The following is a 15576-nucleotide window of genomic DNA, read 5'->3' as shown; positions in this document are numbered from 1 at the left end:
GCTGCTTTAACGTGGCTCCTTTAAATAGGCTTTTCTCTCACCCTGCTCTCCTCCCTCCCAATCAGACCTTGGTGGGCAAGATCCAAGCTCTTAGTGGGTTGGATGCAACCTGCAAGCCATAGGTTGCCAACCCCTGACATATACCAATAAGGTGGAATTTCTCTCTTGAAAAGATGCCACTGAAAATCAAGCAAAGACAATTTCTGGAAATTAAGTATAAACATTTGCTTTGGTAATCTGCTGGTGGATGAAATGCTTCAACACAGGACACCCATTAATATGTGTGGAAACTTAGTTGCAATAAATAGTTTTTTATAATGTTTATGTATAAACTACACGAAGATGCCAATAAGCAGTGCTCACTGGAAATCAACCCTGAGTAGTCTTTCAGTGCCATTTCAAATTATGAAATAACATGGCTGCCAGTAAAACTTTTACAATTTTGTCTTTGCAATTGTTCGATGTTACAAAAAAAGTTCCTGGTATTTAGTGCAGTGACATTACTTATTTGCAAAGATAAAATTGTAAAGAATTTAATGATGATCACTCTGCATTTAGCACCAATCATATGTTCAAAGATCATGTCAGAGGAAATATAATAAGGTATTATTTTCTGGCATTCAGAGAGCAAAAGTTCTAAAGCAGAAAATGGTTCTGGAATAGTAGTTATTTGAAAGTCCAATTACTATTAATTTAATTTCCCTCAAAAATGGAACCCTGCGTTCTATACAAGTATTGTTTAATGAACTAACTGTCATAAGACATTGGACTAAACTTATTCAGCCACCACTTGACCTGTTTTTCTACACAGACATTTTTGTTGCCTAGTGTTTGTTTGAATTAATTTTATGTTCAAAGTTTATTGAAGTTTCCTATTAAAGGAAAAGATTAAGGTTAGGACATATACTGGGCCTGTGATAAAATAAATATATTGTCAAAATTATGTGTCGTAGATAGAGATCCTTCCACTGCCTCCCCCCCAATATTAAAAAATTACTTTATATGGCAAACACAGTCCATTGTGTATCCTGCTCCTGGATTGTGCCAGTGAAAAAATATTTATAGAATTTTAGATTGACCTTTTAGCTAAAAGATCATGCAGATTCATAGACTGAAGTCCTGGTTCCATTAAATTTAGTTGGAGCAGGATTTTACCCATAGAATTTTAAAGCCATTAGGGAACAATATGAACATCTAAACTGACTGTGTCCACAAAATAGGCCGTAGTATTTCACCTGACATCTGATATATCCTGTGAGAAGGAACTGTATCCTGGGAATAATTTCTATCAACATTCCCATCTGTAACTCTGATAATGCTGGAAAGCCAGTTGTGGGTTACCTCGTTCATTTCCTTTTCATTTGTTTCTGCAAAAGCAATACTGTTATAGATGAGCTGTCATTACATAGACTTGGCTGTGCATTCAAGTCTGTGTTTCTTCTCAAGCAAAAAAACCCCAAAAACCAAACACTATCTATTGTAACCATAATCATGAGAACTGCCATTGGGAAAGCATTCAGCTCACAGTGCTACATTGAGTAGAAGTAGATTTGTTAATGACATGGAAGAGATAAGTACAAGTTTATGCTTCTGACCTAAGTCACGATTTCTGCCAGGGTCTCCAGATGTAAAAATGTTTTGGGCTGCCCAACTGCACCCTCTATGAGGCACATTATGTAAAAATTACATATCATTACAGAAGTATAAATGCAGCATTTTTAAAGTGATAAGCTATAAAATCTTATTCAACACTTCCCCTTTATAAGGAGAGATGCTTAATTCTGAGTGAGTGTACCAGAAAATACCTAATCAGCTGAAAATCCTCAAATACATTGACTATATCTTAAGGACCAGCTTTTATCAAGCTCATCTTTCTCCAGAGCCCTCAGATGGATCTTCTGATGAAACCTGAAAACTCTGGAAGTGCTGAGCAGTTCACAAAGAGCATTTTGCCACAGCTCCTGTTGTATCAAAAAGGCTGGTACCAAGAGAGTAGCAATCATGTAACTCTTCGCATGTAAATAGCAAGTTGCATTCTCATGGTGACTAAACAATCTAGTAAATGAGGCCCCACATGTCATATTAATTTCAATTTATGCATTGATTTGGGGTGAAGCTGCATGTAGAGCACATTAGAGTGGCCTAATTGTGAAGTGGACAAGTCCTTATCAGTTTAAGAAAGAGATGATAGGATGTGGCTGTCTGCAACAGAAGAGGATTTGATTTGATAACCCAGGAGATCCTTTCCAGTCCTCTTCCTTTGAATCACAGTAACAAGGTCCACACTGAAAAAAAAGATAATCCTCTGGTCAGAGAGATGGAAAAAGTTGAGTCACTGCAGCTGCATAATTCTTTAGCATCAGTGGAGACCCAAAAGATATTGAGAATGCTGTAAGCAGATGGCAGGCACACATGCACAATGTGAAGAACAGCCTCAATCATTATCATGGTATCTAGCTGCTTCCCACATCCTGTCAACTTTACCTCAGTCTTGTTGAGATTGGGCTGCAGCTGCCTAGCCCTCCTTCATGCTCCATTCTCAACCAAACGCTATGAAAACATTCAACAGTCCTGATTGGGTTAGAAGAGATTGAGAAACATAGAATGGGGTATCATCAACATAAGGAAATTCCCCTAGGCCATGCTTTTTTTGCTTACTTTCTCATAACGTTCAACAGGAAGACAAAGAATCCCACCTTGGATCCCTTCAAACAGAAGTTTAGTTGCCCAAAAGTGTCCTAGGGTGTCCCCTGTAGAAGAAGAGAAGAAAAGCAAAAATGTTAGGAGTTGTGGGCATGTCTGTGGTATTTCGTGAATCGCTGTACTAGAGGCACCAGACAGATGTAACAATACAAGTTTCCATTGCTTTATGCTGTACATGCGTTCTTGGAAAACAGCGTAGAACTCAAATTCACATAAAGGGAACCCAATTTACATGTAACAAATAAGGATACATTCCGAGACCTGGACTGTACTGACCCCCAGACCCATTTTTACCACTTTTACAAGACAGTTTTGGTACTCACCAACAGCAGACAGTACACACAAGCACAGGGCACTATCATAATGGGGATGGTAACTACCAAAACGTGTTAGACAATGAGCGAGGAGCACAGATCCACACAGGAGACTATATTTTGGTGTGTGCCACTCCCACAATGCACTGCACAAAGCAGCTGACTATGTGCTTCTGCCACACCGATTGCATGCAAGTGAATTTACCTCACATATAATTCATTTTGGTATAAAAAGGGTCATCACATAAGAATGAATTCACGCATACAGAACCTGCATAAAGCAAAGAAAACCTGTATCACCACAGTCAGCTGATCTTCATTCACCATCAGAAAATTAAGGCAGACTGTACCATATCCAAGTCTTTATAACCCAGGTTGAGGAGACCTGTAGTGTTCAGATACCCTACCCATCACAACCTTCTCAGTAATCTGAAGCAAGTAAAAATGTAGATCCTGGGCAGCTGTTGGCCAAGTTCTTGGTATCCAATCACTTCCAGTGACAGTAGCCAGTAGCTTTTTCAGAAGAAGCCAGCAAATATACCTCTCCTCTGCACTACTAATCTCTCCCTGCTATGTGTCACTTAGCTTTGCCATTTGAAAACAACTTAAATATAAACTAACATCTTTGTCATCTTTTAATTCCAAAAGGAACTACTCATTAGTTTATAAAGATTTTATTTTCCAGTTAAAATGGTATCCCTAAATGCCAGAAAAAAGGCTTCTGTACTAATTCACACTCACCCACACACACCTTAGCACCCCTGCACCCACAGACAAAGAAATATATATATAATGGTTAACTATGAGAGAGGCCCATTTTTTGTCGTCACGTGATTGGAAATGCTTTATTTGTAAGGGAACTGGGGTGGTGGGTGGGCATTAGAAAAAAAACACAAAACCCTTCACTGTGTTGGTAATGCCAGGTGATGTACTTCTGTAATGTTCAGATGCTGAGTTTATTTCTGGGTCTCCTAATCCTGGATCCCACTATCAGATCCGTGGGGGTGCAAAGATCTGCCTACACAGATCCGATTGCTAGATCGTGGCCTTTGTTATTTATGGCCTGGTCCAGAAAAAGCCTCTGTGTACAGTAAATGCACTTCCTATCGGAATCCTGAAATTATATATGAAACGTTATATATATGCTTAAAGATTATGCTTATTTTGAGGCACAATGAAACATTTCTTTACATGGTTTTGTGTCATGCTTTTCACTTTACCATTCCAACCTTCTCCAGTATTGGTTGATTCGGAAGATCTAACAAACAGCATTTCTGACCCAACAGTACGCATGGACCCAGAGGTAAACATCTAGTTTTATACATCTCGTAAACTACTAAGAGACCATAATGTATTGTCAACATACAAACTGATTCTAGTATTTTTCAACATGTTACAACCCATTTTATATTCATATCTGGGCCCAATTTAGAAAAATAATCAGGAGTACCTATCTGAATATACTTTGTGAACAATATTATGCACATAAAAGAGAATGAATGCTGTATGTGATACCTAAAAAAAGAGTATTTAAATGAAGTACAAAGCACAACATGTTAATTTTTCTGCGCGATCAAAGTGTGTACTGAGATCAAACAAGGCCATTGCAAAACATTCTTGGTTTACTCCATTGTGAATGGGTGACATGGTCACCAGTTGCAGTTTTTAAAACGGTTTGATTCACTACAGTACTAATTTTAGGAACTGCTATTTTATTATGTGTGACAACAGTGTAAAAGAGTTCCAGCCAGGGACCAAGGTCGCATTGCTGTAGAATACTATTCCAGATGATAATCTGTTTTTTGTCATTTTTGCACTTTTCCCAGTTAGAACACTAGAATTTGATGGAACTCAACAGTTGAAATTCACTAGGGTTTCCCCTAAACCTTTTTTCCTCTTTTCTTTTCCATTTTATTTTCCTTTAGTACTAATGTAAATAATATTAGTAAACATTTGTGACAATAAAGTTGCAGATGTCAGTTCAATAGACCACCTGAGTTTTGATTTTTAAAATTGTGTTCAAATGATCCTTAAAATCTCAAATTGAAAGTTAGTTAATACCATCAGATTATGTCTAGTTTCAGGTCAAAATGATCAAAAACTGAAGTTTGTATGGTGTCTATTGAAACTATTAACCTCAATATTTAACTTAATTTAAAATGTTCAGAAGACATAGCCATCCTTTAAAGTTTTTGATTAGTAAAAAACACCTGAAAACAGATTAATATAATTTTGCTTTTCTTACTGAAATTGTGCACAGCTCCACTTCTAAAAGTTGGGACCGAAGATCTTTCTGTCACACCTCCTACGTACTTCTCCAGACAGGAAGATTGGTTTTGTGGTGCAGCAGGGGGCTGGGGGTCAGGTGACATGTGTTCTATTCCCAGCTGTGGCGCAGACTTCCTGTGGGACCTATGATGAGTCACTTAATTTTTGTCTCAATTTTACCATACATAATATATGGATAATAATGCCTCAGGCAAGTGTTAGTGTGTGTAGAATTAGTTTATTCATGTTTGTGAGGCACTGAGAGGTTTTCAGGTGGAAGGCTCTAAAGAAATGTATTCTATCACTTCCAGATGTTCTTTACAGCTGAGAGCTCTTCCCCAGCATCCAAACAATATTTACATACGGACATACATATGTCACAAATATCTGGTTTTGTTCAAAGTCCAAGTATTTTTTGAGTATAGCCCATTTTGGATTTTGGGTGGCCAATATATATTTTGTAGGTACTGGGAATCTAAGATTTTATTTTTATCATACGGGAAAAAGCAGTGAAAATATGCTTGTTTGAAACAAAACAGTTTAGTAAAAGCTGTCTCTAACCCTGAAGGTCAGTATGAAAAATACATAACTTTTGATGTGCTTTATGGAAAGTACTACATTTTCACTTTTGTAGAAACTATAAACATAAGTATACACAGTATGGCATTTGCACTTTCCCAGATTATCAAAAATGCATAGTAAATCCATATGACTTAATGCAATGCACATGCTTGTTTTCTCAGGTATAATGATTGCTTTAGGTTGATGTAAAGATAGTTGTCTTCTGGACCTGAAGTATTCCAGTGTAGCCAGAGTTGGGATTAACCCAGTTGAAGGCTCTTGAAAGGCCTTCTGAATCTCTCATGACATGAAGCAAACTACATGAAAACAGAGGCCCTGCTTTAGGAAGTTATGCTGAAGGAAATCATTCACAAAGTAGAACTAGAATATCACTCTTCATGTATATTGTTTTTCTTTTTTTCCCCTCAGGTAGCTACCATGAAATTATTTATGGAATGGGTAGATATTTAATAGAATACTTTTCTTTAAGTCTATGACTCACCATTTTCAAAAGTGCCCTGTGATTTTTGGAGTTCCTGTCTTCTTTAGTACAAAAGAGCTTTAAAAGGGTTTCCAGAATAGGTGCTTTGTCCTGTTGGGAAATTGAACCTCTTCATGGTGTCTCTTATCAGGAATACAAAAACCAGACCCTTATGAAAACTTAGCTTAGTTTAATTGTTTGTTTAAATCCAATTGCTTTGAATTTGCTTTGTTGATTCCTAGTGATATCTTCTGTCCTCCTTCAAGTGTTTCATCACACACTTATTTAAGTAGTTTTTCTTCTTTTATGGTAAATGTGGTAAAAATGTTGCAAATACAAAACAAATTTCACCACATAGATGACAGATAAACACTTTATGACTTCATATTCTGTACATTTTCCTGTATATTAATCATTATCTTTGTCAATATCCATCAAGTTCTTTCAGTTTTCAGTGCACAGATATCTATTTAGTGATCAAATATCAGAACTGCACCCTTTAAAAAGAGCATAAGGAAGGTGTACACCTGTAATAACATGGACAAGAAACCAAATCTATTTGTGCATGTTTTATTATTATTTACCTAACTGATTGTTTATTGGCATGTAGATATTTTTTTCAGTACTTTATCTTCCTATTATGTTCTCCAGTACCAATCTGGCATCATTAGACATCTACCCGCAAGCATTTTAAAGATTTTTCCACAGAGCCATAAAATTGCACCTTCCTCATTGAATGTAAAATCAAGTACACCTGTAATAACAAAGCAGTGGAATACTGTGCATCTCTTCCTAGATGTTTAACTGCATTGCAGTGGAGCTGGGGTGGCTTGCTTTCACAGGCTCAGTGAAATTAAAGGTCATGTCCTAGTGTTATAGCTTCCTGCTTAAAATGAATAGAGTGTAAATGTGTATCTCAAGTAGAGGGGAGAGCACAGTCTACATTTGTGACATGCTTTATGGCTCCCAATTTGAGAAACTGAAGGAAAAAACAGCTGTAGATCCATTCTTATCCTCCTTTTGCTATTAAGCATGTATATATTTGATTTCAGTTCTGCGCTAGTTTTCTTCAGCTTTACAGTTGGATTTCTAGTTCAACTTTAAATTTGGTACTGTCTAGATTTATAGTGGGCTACATTGTTTTCAGGAAAAAAGGAAATCTAGCACAGAAGTACTGGGAATTCATTATTGAGTTGTATGGTATATAGTTTCTTTGTGTTCTGCCAATACATATTCCACAGTTTGGAATGTCTTGAGGCTGGTTAGCACTGCTTTGCAGAGGGAGAACCAAAGTATACAATATGTTGGCTTCCATTTTGCTGGTTTTGGACCATCTGGGCGGCTTTCCATTTCCTACGATGTTCCAATATACCTAAATCACATCTACACTGTAATGGAGGCTTCTGAGACCCCGGGCTTCTGTAAAATGCGAAAGAGCAAAGTAATATTTATACAGTATAATATTTTGATTTCCTAATGAACTGTGAGGTGGGTATTATCCCTAACTACTGTGCAGCAAAAAGGATTCTGAAAACATGTACACTTCTATTCTCAGTCATTACAGATAATACCGCATTTTGTTTCTAACTGGAATCTGTGTTGTGTTAGTGCTTGTGGGTCCACTAAGTGACTGATATATTCTATTTTAGTGGAGAGTCAGACTTCTGCTCCATGGTAAAGTGACTGTACAACTGAAAAACAAGCCATTTTAGAGTGACAACTTACAGTAGTAACTTACATTGGCTGATATATCACTTGTCCTGAGCGTTAGAGCATTATGAACACTAAAGCGTTGAATAGTTTATTACAGTAGTGATGTCACAATCCTAAGGAAAGCAAGAGAAAAGTAGATATTTGGTTGAAAAAAATAAACCCTCCTGCTATTGCATTGGATTTTTTTCCTACAGCAGCCTTTTGGATGATATATTTCTTAGGGCTTAGAGGAAACTGGAAAAACTTGTACATTTAGAAATATTAGGCCATTTCCAGATGGGTGATGGCAGAACTAAGTATAACACTTTGGGCTGATTGACGTTAACCTGTCTTGTAATTTGTGTCTGTATTCATGCCCATAAGTTTTATAATGCTTTTCCATTCTGACAAGTCACTTAGTAAACAAATACCACGATGGGACTCTTTTGCAATTGTGTACCAGGTTTGCTTAGCAAGAACAGCTGAAAAGATGTTTTCTATAATGGGTAAGCCTGCAAACTCTGACTCAATGTGAGGGTCAAGCTAGGTTCCTCCTTGTTCACACAGAACATAATAATCATTGGATTCTCCAGTAATAGGGATTATACCTATGCTATCTATATGAACCCCATTATTTAAATGTCTCACCTTGTATAATTTATTCATCTTCTCCACACTTGTCTGAGGTAGGGCAGTATTAATACCCTCATTTTACAGAGATAAAGGGACTTGCCGTCGACAGTGCCAGTGGTGTCTGCAGGAGCTTCCCACTTGCCGCCGCTGTGCTCCTGCTACCACCATGCTGCCCCAGTCGCTGGAGGCACAAGTCATTCATGATTCCAGTTACAGTGCTTCTCTTCCCTATCTCTCTCTCTTTCTTCTAATGATAATACAATAGTTTGAAGTCGGTAGAGATGAAAGGACAGAGGGCATTAAAACAAAGGGTGTTTATTAGCAAATTATTTAAAAGGCACATGAAGCTTATTCTAGTTCTCACAGAAGTCTGTGGCAAAATTCCTTGCGTCCAGTAAAAGCTAGAGAGGTCCTTGAGTCTATTTGTCAGTGAATGGCAACTGTGCACCTGTAATACTGTGCATATGTATATGTGTACAACCTGAATGAATAGGGCCTTTTCTTCTGTTTTTAGTCTATGCTAATTATTTTTTTTCAGGCCCCTCGAAGTGCCTGGTCACTGAAACCAGTTGTAACAAGATTTGCTGAAACATTTCAGTGCTAAAGGAAATTTTTGTTTGTCTATAAAGTTGTGAGAGATGTCCAATAAAGCAAGAACTTATTCTTTATAGAAGGCTAGCCTGGACCACGCCTGTAGAGAAAATGTATGCTGAGTGTGATAATTGTATATACCTTTGAATTAGGCAGAGTTTAGGAGAAAGAGCTAGAAGAAGAGTCTGATGGCTGTCTGTGTGCTTTGTTAAAATGTCTCCTGACTTCATGAACTGAAACCACAACAAAACATTGAGGGCTTGGGGGATGAGGATGTTATCCTTCCAGATTAGTGTATCATTTTGTGGAGGGCAAAAGTGACTTCAGAAAGAAGGAAACCCGTTGCATGAACTCTGAGTAAGACCTCATAGCCACAAGCTCTTAATGTAGAATAATTTGTCAGGAGAAGAATGTTACACAGGGGAATGAGTTACTCAGTAATAAGGTTTATACAGTAGTTTCTTTTTTAAAGTAGAAGTTGCTGTGGGAAGTGTGGACTTGTCTGGTGTGGCTGAACCTTTATTTCTGAAAGCCAGAATGCTATAGGGTCTAAGCAGAGGAGTGAGAGCCAGGAGCACCTTTAATCCCTACCCTACCACTGATTCACAGTATGAGGAAGGAATCATGTAGCCTCATTACGTCTCTTCCTTATCTGTATAGCAATAACTGCTTAAGAGAATATCTGCAGATAAATTAATTAATATTTTTTGACTCTGAAGATAAAAAGGACAATGTAATCAATAAGTATGACTGTTTACAAAGGATAAAATCCACTGATATTTCATTTCTGCCAGACTGCCCTCTGCTAAAAATCTGTTATCCCAATATTGTCTTCCTATTTTGGCCTGCTCAACTGCCTCTTCATTCAAAGGCAAAGTGTTTCGTTGATCTCAGGTCAGGGAAGACCAGTAGAGAGGGCATGGCAAACTGTTTTCAAGATGGAGAGCTGCAATGGAACTGGAGAGTATATCTGCAGGCAAGAAGGACTTTTTGATGCATATAGTTCATGTGGGGATGCCTTCTGTTACCCCCCGACTGTATCTAAGCACTTCTCAGAAGAATAATGTAACCCTGCTTAAAGATATGGTTAGCCATGCGATCAACTATGTGTTCTAAAATTTGTATACGCCTTGAGCCTGTTTGTGCCTATTCCATGATTTCCACCTGAAAAAATTAAATGTAAGTGGTCAAGGGGGGAAGATCCTTGTGCCACTAGGGCTTCCTTCCTGATATTTTTCATGGAAGGGCTGGGGCTGGATCCGATGATATTCTGAGGTCCCTTCTAGCCTTACAGTCAATGAATTTGGAAGGCATACACAGGCTGCAGGACACAGTTGTATGGGATTCACCCAGAGGTACATACATAACAACTTTCTGACAATTAAGCCAGCTTAACTTTTTTAAAGTTAACTGTGAGAGCATACACAGTTCAAGATAATACACCTCTGGAAGAGAGCTCAGAGAGACCTTGGGCAACTTTTGAGGCTGGGTTGTTGTTTTAATTCTTACTCATTATCAAAGGACAGCTAAAGCTGTCTTTCTAGGTAGATCAATAGCCAAAACTCCAGGGGAGGCACACTTGGCAGTGACCATGAGCAATAAGAGACAGTGGAGATCCCAGTGGTGCTTCTAGAGCAGTTGAGCAGTGGCATCCTGAGTGAAAGCAGACACCAAAACTTCAGCAGCTCTTACAGAACAGCAGCAGACAACAATCCTGAAAGGCAGCCTCAGCTGTGACCTTGAGTGGCACTCACAGAGCAGCAGCAGTGATCCTGAGTGCTGGGAGGAAGCAGAAACCTCAGCAGCATGTACAGAGGAGCGTCAAGTGGTGATCCCAAGAGATGGCCAGCAGCACACCTCAGCAGTGACTCCAAGTGACATTTCCCAAAGTAGTGACAACCCCAAACAGCAGTCCCTGAGGCAACCCCTGAGTGGTGATCCTGAAAGGCGAAAGAGAGCCAAAATAGGTTACTCTTGACCCAAAGATATAGTCTGAGAATCAAGAAGGGTTCAAAGAGCTAGTCCCAAAATTAAATATCATATGCCTAAATGTAGACAAAATTTAATAGCAATCTAATAATGAAATATAGATATGCACAAGGAATGTATATCAAGCAAGTACAATTTATGAAGTTCTTACTTACCCATTTTATGGATGTTTGACAACAAATTCATCTTAACCTAAGTCCTCATCCTTCATTACAGCTGTGGTATACTTGCCTAGAATCCATATACTTTTAAAAAATACTGGAAATATTTTCTTCCATTCTCTGTGAAAAGGTATGATTTGTTTGTTGCCCCTTTTCTAAGTTTTTCTGCTCCACATGAAATGTCACATTTGTCAGTGAAGCCAGCTGTCGGGGGGTAGAGGTACTTAAATGCTTATTCTATGATGTTTTGGTTTTTGTTCTATATCTTCTGCATATCCTGCCAAAATTTACATTCACTGAAGTTGCTTTTTTACCTATTCACACAGTACTGCCTCAGATTGCATGCAAAAAAAGATGTACCAGGTGCCTGGCAAGATGAACTAAAGAAACACAAAGAAAAGTCTTCAGAAAGAATACAAAGACGTTTTCAGGTACTTATGAGTTCATTATATATTTCAGTACGCTGCATGGTTTTGTGTACTGTGCAGCTCATGAACTAATGAGCTTTAAATAAATTGTTTTTGTTAATTCATGGGAAATGATAATACTGATGCCTTAAAATGAATGGAAATGCAATGAGAATTATTAATATTTAGTGGTAGTTAATCTGAATGTTACTGGGTGCGTCTACACAAGACGCTAACTGCAAAGTAGCCTAATAACACTGTGCAGTAGCAGTCACAACATGGACAGTGCTAATACGCTCTTGAACAGTATTATTAGGCTACTGTGCAGTAACGTCACTAAAAACAGGTTCACCAGCACTGCTGCACAGTAACTCTGGTTATTGTGCATTTATTTAGTACTTGGTTACACAAGTACTAAATTAAATGTGCAGTAACCACTACGCATTAATGAACATGTAGACACTCCCACTGTGTACCTTAAGGCCCTTGTTACTGTGTAAAAGCAGTACCCTAAAACTTAACAGATTTTAACACCCTTCTCCCCCTTGGCTATTCAGTCTCATTTATTTACACTATAACCTAAATATGTTTTAACTGCTTTTTCAATCCCCTGAGTGCTACTTGGCTTATGCAGGAATTGGATGGGTCAGCTAGTCTCTCTTCTGACTCACTGGAGCAGAATTAACTAAATTCTTCAAGCACTTATACATGTACCTTTTAGTTCTCAGGTGCTCCCAAGATCTACCACTTCAGAGCAGACTTAATTAATCGAGTCTGCTCTGCATGGGAGCTGATGTGCACCACACTGCTCCACTTGTAGTTGTATAAGTGACAAGTCAGCACGGAGAAAACGGCAACGGTACAGGACTCAAGCAAAGTAAAAAGAAAGTGTATCTGCACTGAGCATTCTTACAGCATACTCTGATGAATGGGAATTAGACAGTAGCAGCACTCTGGGGCCTAGAACAAAGGCTTATCAGTAGAATAGGAAAGTGGAATTGAGAACAGGTTATAAATCCCACTGATTATGGACTACTGGATAGTACCAAACTGGACTTTTCCTCTACTTCTACAAATAGGGTATGTAGTTGATAGTAAGTGGTAGTGTTCTCAATCTGCATGTCACATCTGTAAAAGGGGAAGAAAAGCATGCCTGTACCTCCTTCATACAATACATAGGTATGCTCCCCACTCATTCCTGCTCAACACAAGTTAACTCCCAAAGGATGATATAGGTATACTAGAATGGCACTGAGCACACACCCAAAAGTGTTCTGAGGCTTTCTGTTCCAGCCCGGGTATCACAGTATGCACTCATGTCTAAGATTTGGCATGCGCTGAATTGAAGCTAGTGGGTAGGATGTGCTTTACAGTCATGCTGACAGGTACAGCACAGAGACAGAGTATCAAAGCTCTTAAAATCATGAGTTTCTTTTTTTAAAGCTCTTTGAGAACCTGAGAATTAAAGGTGTGCTACAGAAGTGCAATAAATTGAGGCCCAGATTCTAAATTATTTACTGTATGATTAAGTGAATAGCCTTATTGAAGTAAATGGATCTGTTAATATGCTAAATTTAAGCTCATATGTAAATATCTGCAGGATCAGGACACTTGATGTAGTGCACAATCAGTAGAATAGGTAGGGAACAAGAAAATAATGGAATTGAGCATTGATCCTATGCCATTATTTTTTGTCAGTCGTCATGTAGTAGAAGGCGTTCATGTTTGAGTAGCATTTAGTGAAGCTGGGTTGTTGTTGAATAATTTGCTTCTTGACTCCAATTGAGTCTTCAACCTAAAACCTAGAGTCAACAGTTTCATTCTTATACAAAAATAAGCTAAAATGATGACATGAAATTTAAGTCAGTTTGGAGTATATGGAAGGAAATCATTTTACTGATAATTGCCATCTTTTATTCTAAGCATGGGGTTGTTTGTTGTTAAGTATGTTTAGCAAAACCACATGAAGTATACTTAACAGGTATGTGGTTTCTCATATATAAAGCTTACTGTCAGAGCTGGCCTTAGGAGTAGGCAACAGGGGTGACTGCCCAGGGTGCCATGGTCAGGGGGGTGCCAAACACCCTGCCTGGCCTACCCCATCTTGACCGATTCCTGCCCCAGGGAGGAGGAGCAGTGCCCAGTTCAGCAGGTGGTTCCTTCATGCACCGCCAGCTCAGCCATGCAGGGCAATGCCCCCGGATCCCCATTGCCCCAAGATTCTGGTGCAGCACAGGGAGGTGTGGGCAGAGGGAGGTAGAGGGTGGGCTGGGCCAGCCTCACTGCCTCCTGAGTGACTTTCAACTTTCTGCTTCTCCCTCAAGCAAACCTACCCTTCTGGTCACTGGCTTTGCCTCTCCAGGGATAGCATGGGACAGGGGCAGTGCCATCTTCCCATGGCTTGGGAGCTGGTGTCCCTGAAGCTCTGGTGTCCCTGAGGCCACTGCTCTGTCAGAACTGGGCCTGGTAATGTGGGTGGGGTAGCACCTGGTCCTGTCCTGCCCACCTGCCTCTGCCTGCAACGGTGTTACTGAGCTGCAGGTAGGGGGCTCCAAAATACAAGTTGGTCCAAGGCAGTATATTCCCTAAGGCCAGCTCTGCTCACTGTTGTTAAAAAGTTGAACAGCATATTGCCACTTGAGAAGCATACAGAAGTACCTATCTTAGAGGTTCAAATATTGGAAAATGGAGGAATTAGAGACATATTCATAATTATGTTTACAGCAAGACCTTGCCTTTTGCTGTTTCTTATTTCATTGGTTGTGTGTAGGAGTGCAGGCCAGTGGACATGGCACTGAGCTGGAGACACACTTTGCTAGATTATTCAGATTCTTCCACCAACCTGCTATGTGACCTTGGGCAAGCTACTTCATCTTTTGAAGCTTCAGGATCCCCCACCTGAAAAACAGGGAAATTAACTCGCCTTGCTTTGGAAAACACCCTAGAACAGTAGACAAAGGTGTTAAATGTTATTAGAAATAAACTAAGCTCAAACTGTGAATAATCACTGCTGAATCTGATGCTACATCTTATAGTGGAAATGGATTTCGGCATTCTTTCCACCTGGTCCTATCTTTGTGTCGACATTCACCTCAGTTACACATGGCAGCCCAGATCCTGTTCAACTTTCAAGATCTCTATGTGCAATTACATGGCTTTTAGGCATTTCAGTCATTAAGCACAGTCTTATTTCACCCCATGCAGCAATGACAAAAGTACTAAGAACCCTAGAGTATTTATGGGTGCCTGTAGATGTGCTGGGAGGCTGCACCAACATGCTATAATTACAGTGCATCAGAGAATACTCAATTAATCAAGTCTGCTGGAGAGTGGTAAATACCATGCTCCACATCTCATGTATCAGCATCCCCATGTTTCAAAATGGTGGCAGGGGTCTTAAACTAAGATTGCAGATGGAAGCGACAATTTTTGCCTGACCTGGCCACAGAAAGCCGTTTATAGCTGTGACCAAACAGAAGTACATGGCTGCAGACAGCTTAAAAATGGCCGATTGGGTGAAAAACTGACCCCTCATTGCATGAGGTATCAGATAAAGACTTTTCAAAATGTACTGTTTCCTGTAACTTGTGTCTGCGGAGCTCCCAGCCTGTCACTGTTTTCAGAAGGGACTGGGGAAAGGGAGCAGGAGTTCAGTCTGGGGGATTTTCAGCCCCACAGAGGATAGGGTAGGTACATTGGAGCACCCCTACCACCCAAGGTTGGGGAGCTCCAATTCATCCACCCCATCCTTCCACACTAGCTGGGGAGCTGTAAAA

The 15576-nt window shown here is 39.4% G+C and overlaps 1 long non-coding RNA gene across 5 annotated transcripts in view; it reads left to right on the top strand.

The window, feature by feature from the left end:
- The window catches only part of LOC109316322, a 119392-nt gene that overhangs the window by 37806 nt on the left and 66010 nt on the right, over nt 1-15576 (top strand). For all 5 annotated transcript variants that reach the window (XR_002102807.1, XR_002102806.1, XR_002102805.1 and 2 more), the window contains one exon: nt 11720-11824. This is a non-coding gene — a long non-coding RNA (uncharacterized LOC109316322). The remainder of the gene's footprint in view (nt 1-11719; nt 11825-15576) is intronic.

The sequence above is a fragment of the Crocodylus porosus genome, unplaced genomic scaffold, assembly GCF_001723895.1.
Source record: "Crocodylus porosus isolate Cpor-Errol unplaced genomic scaffold, CroPor_comp1, whole genome shotgun sequence".
Lineage (NCBI taxonomy): Eukaryota > Metazoa > Chordata > Crocodylia > Crocodylidae > Crocodylus > Crocodylus porosus.
Note: the sequence above shows the minus strand (reverse complement) of the source record. Positions and strands in the feature narration are given on the sequence as shown.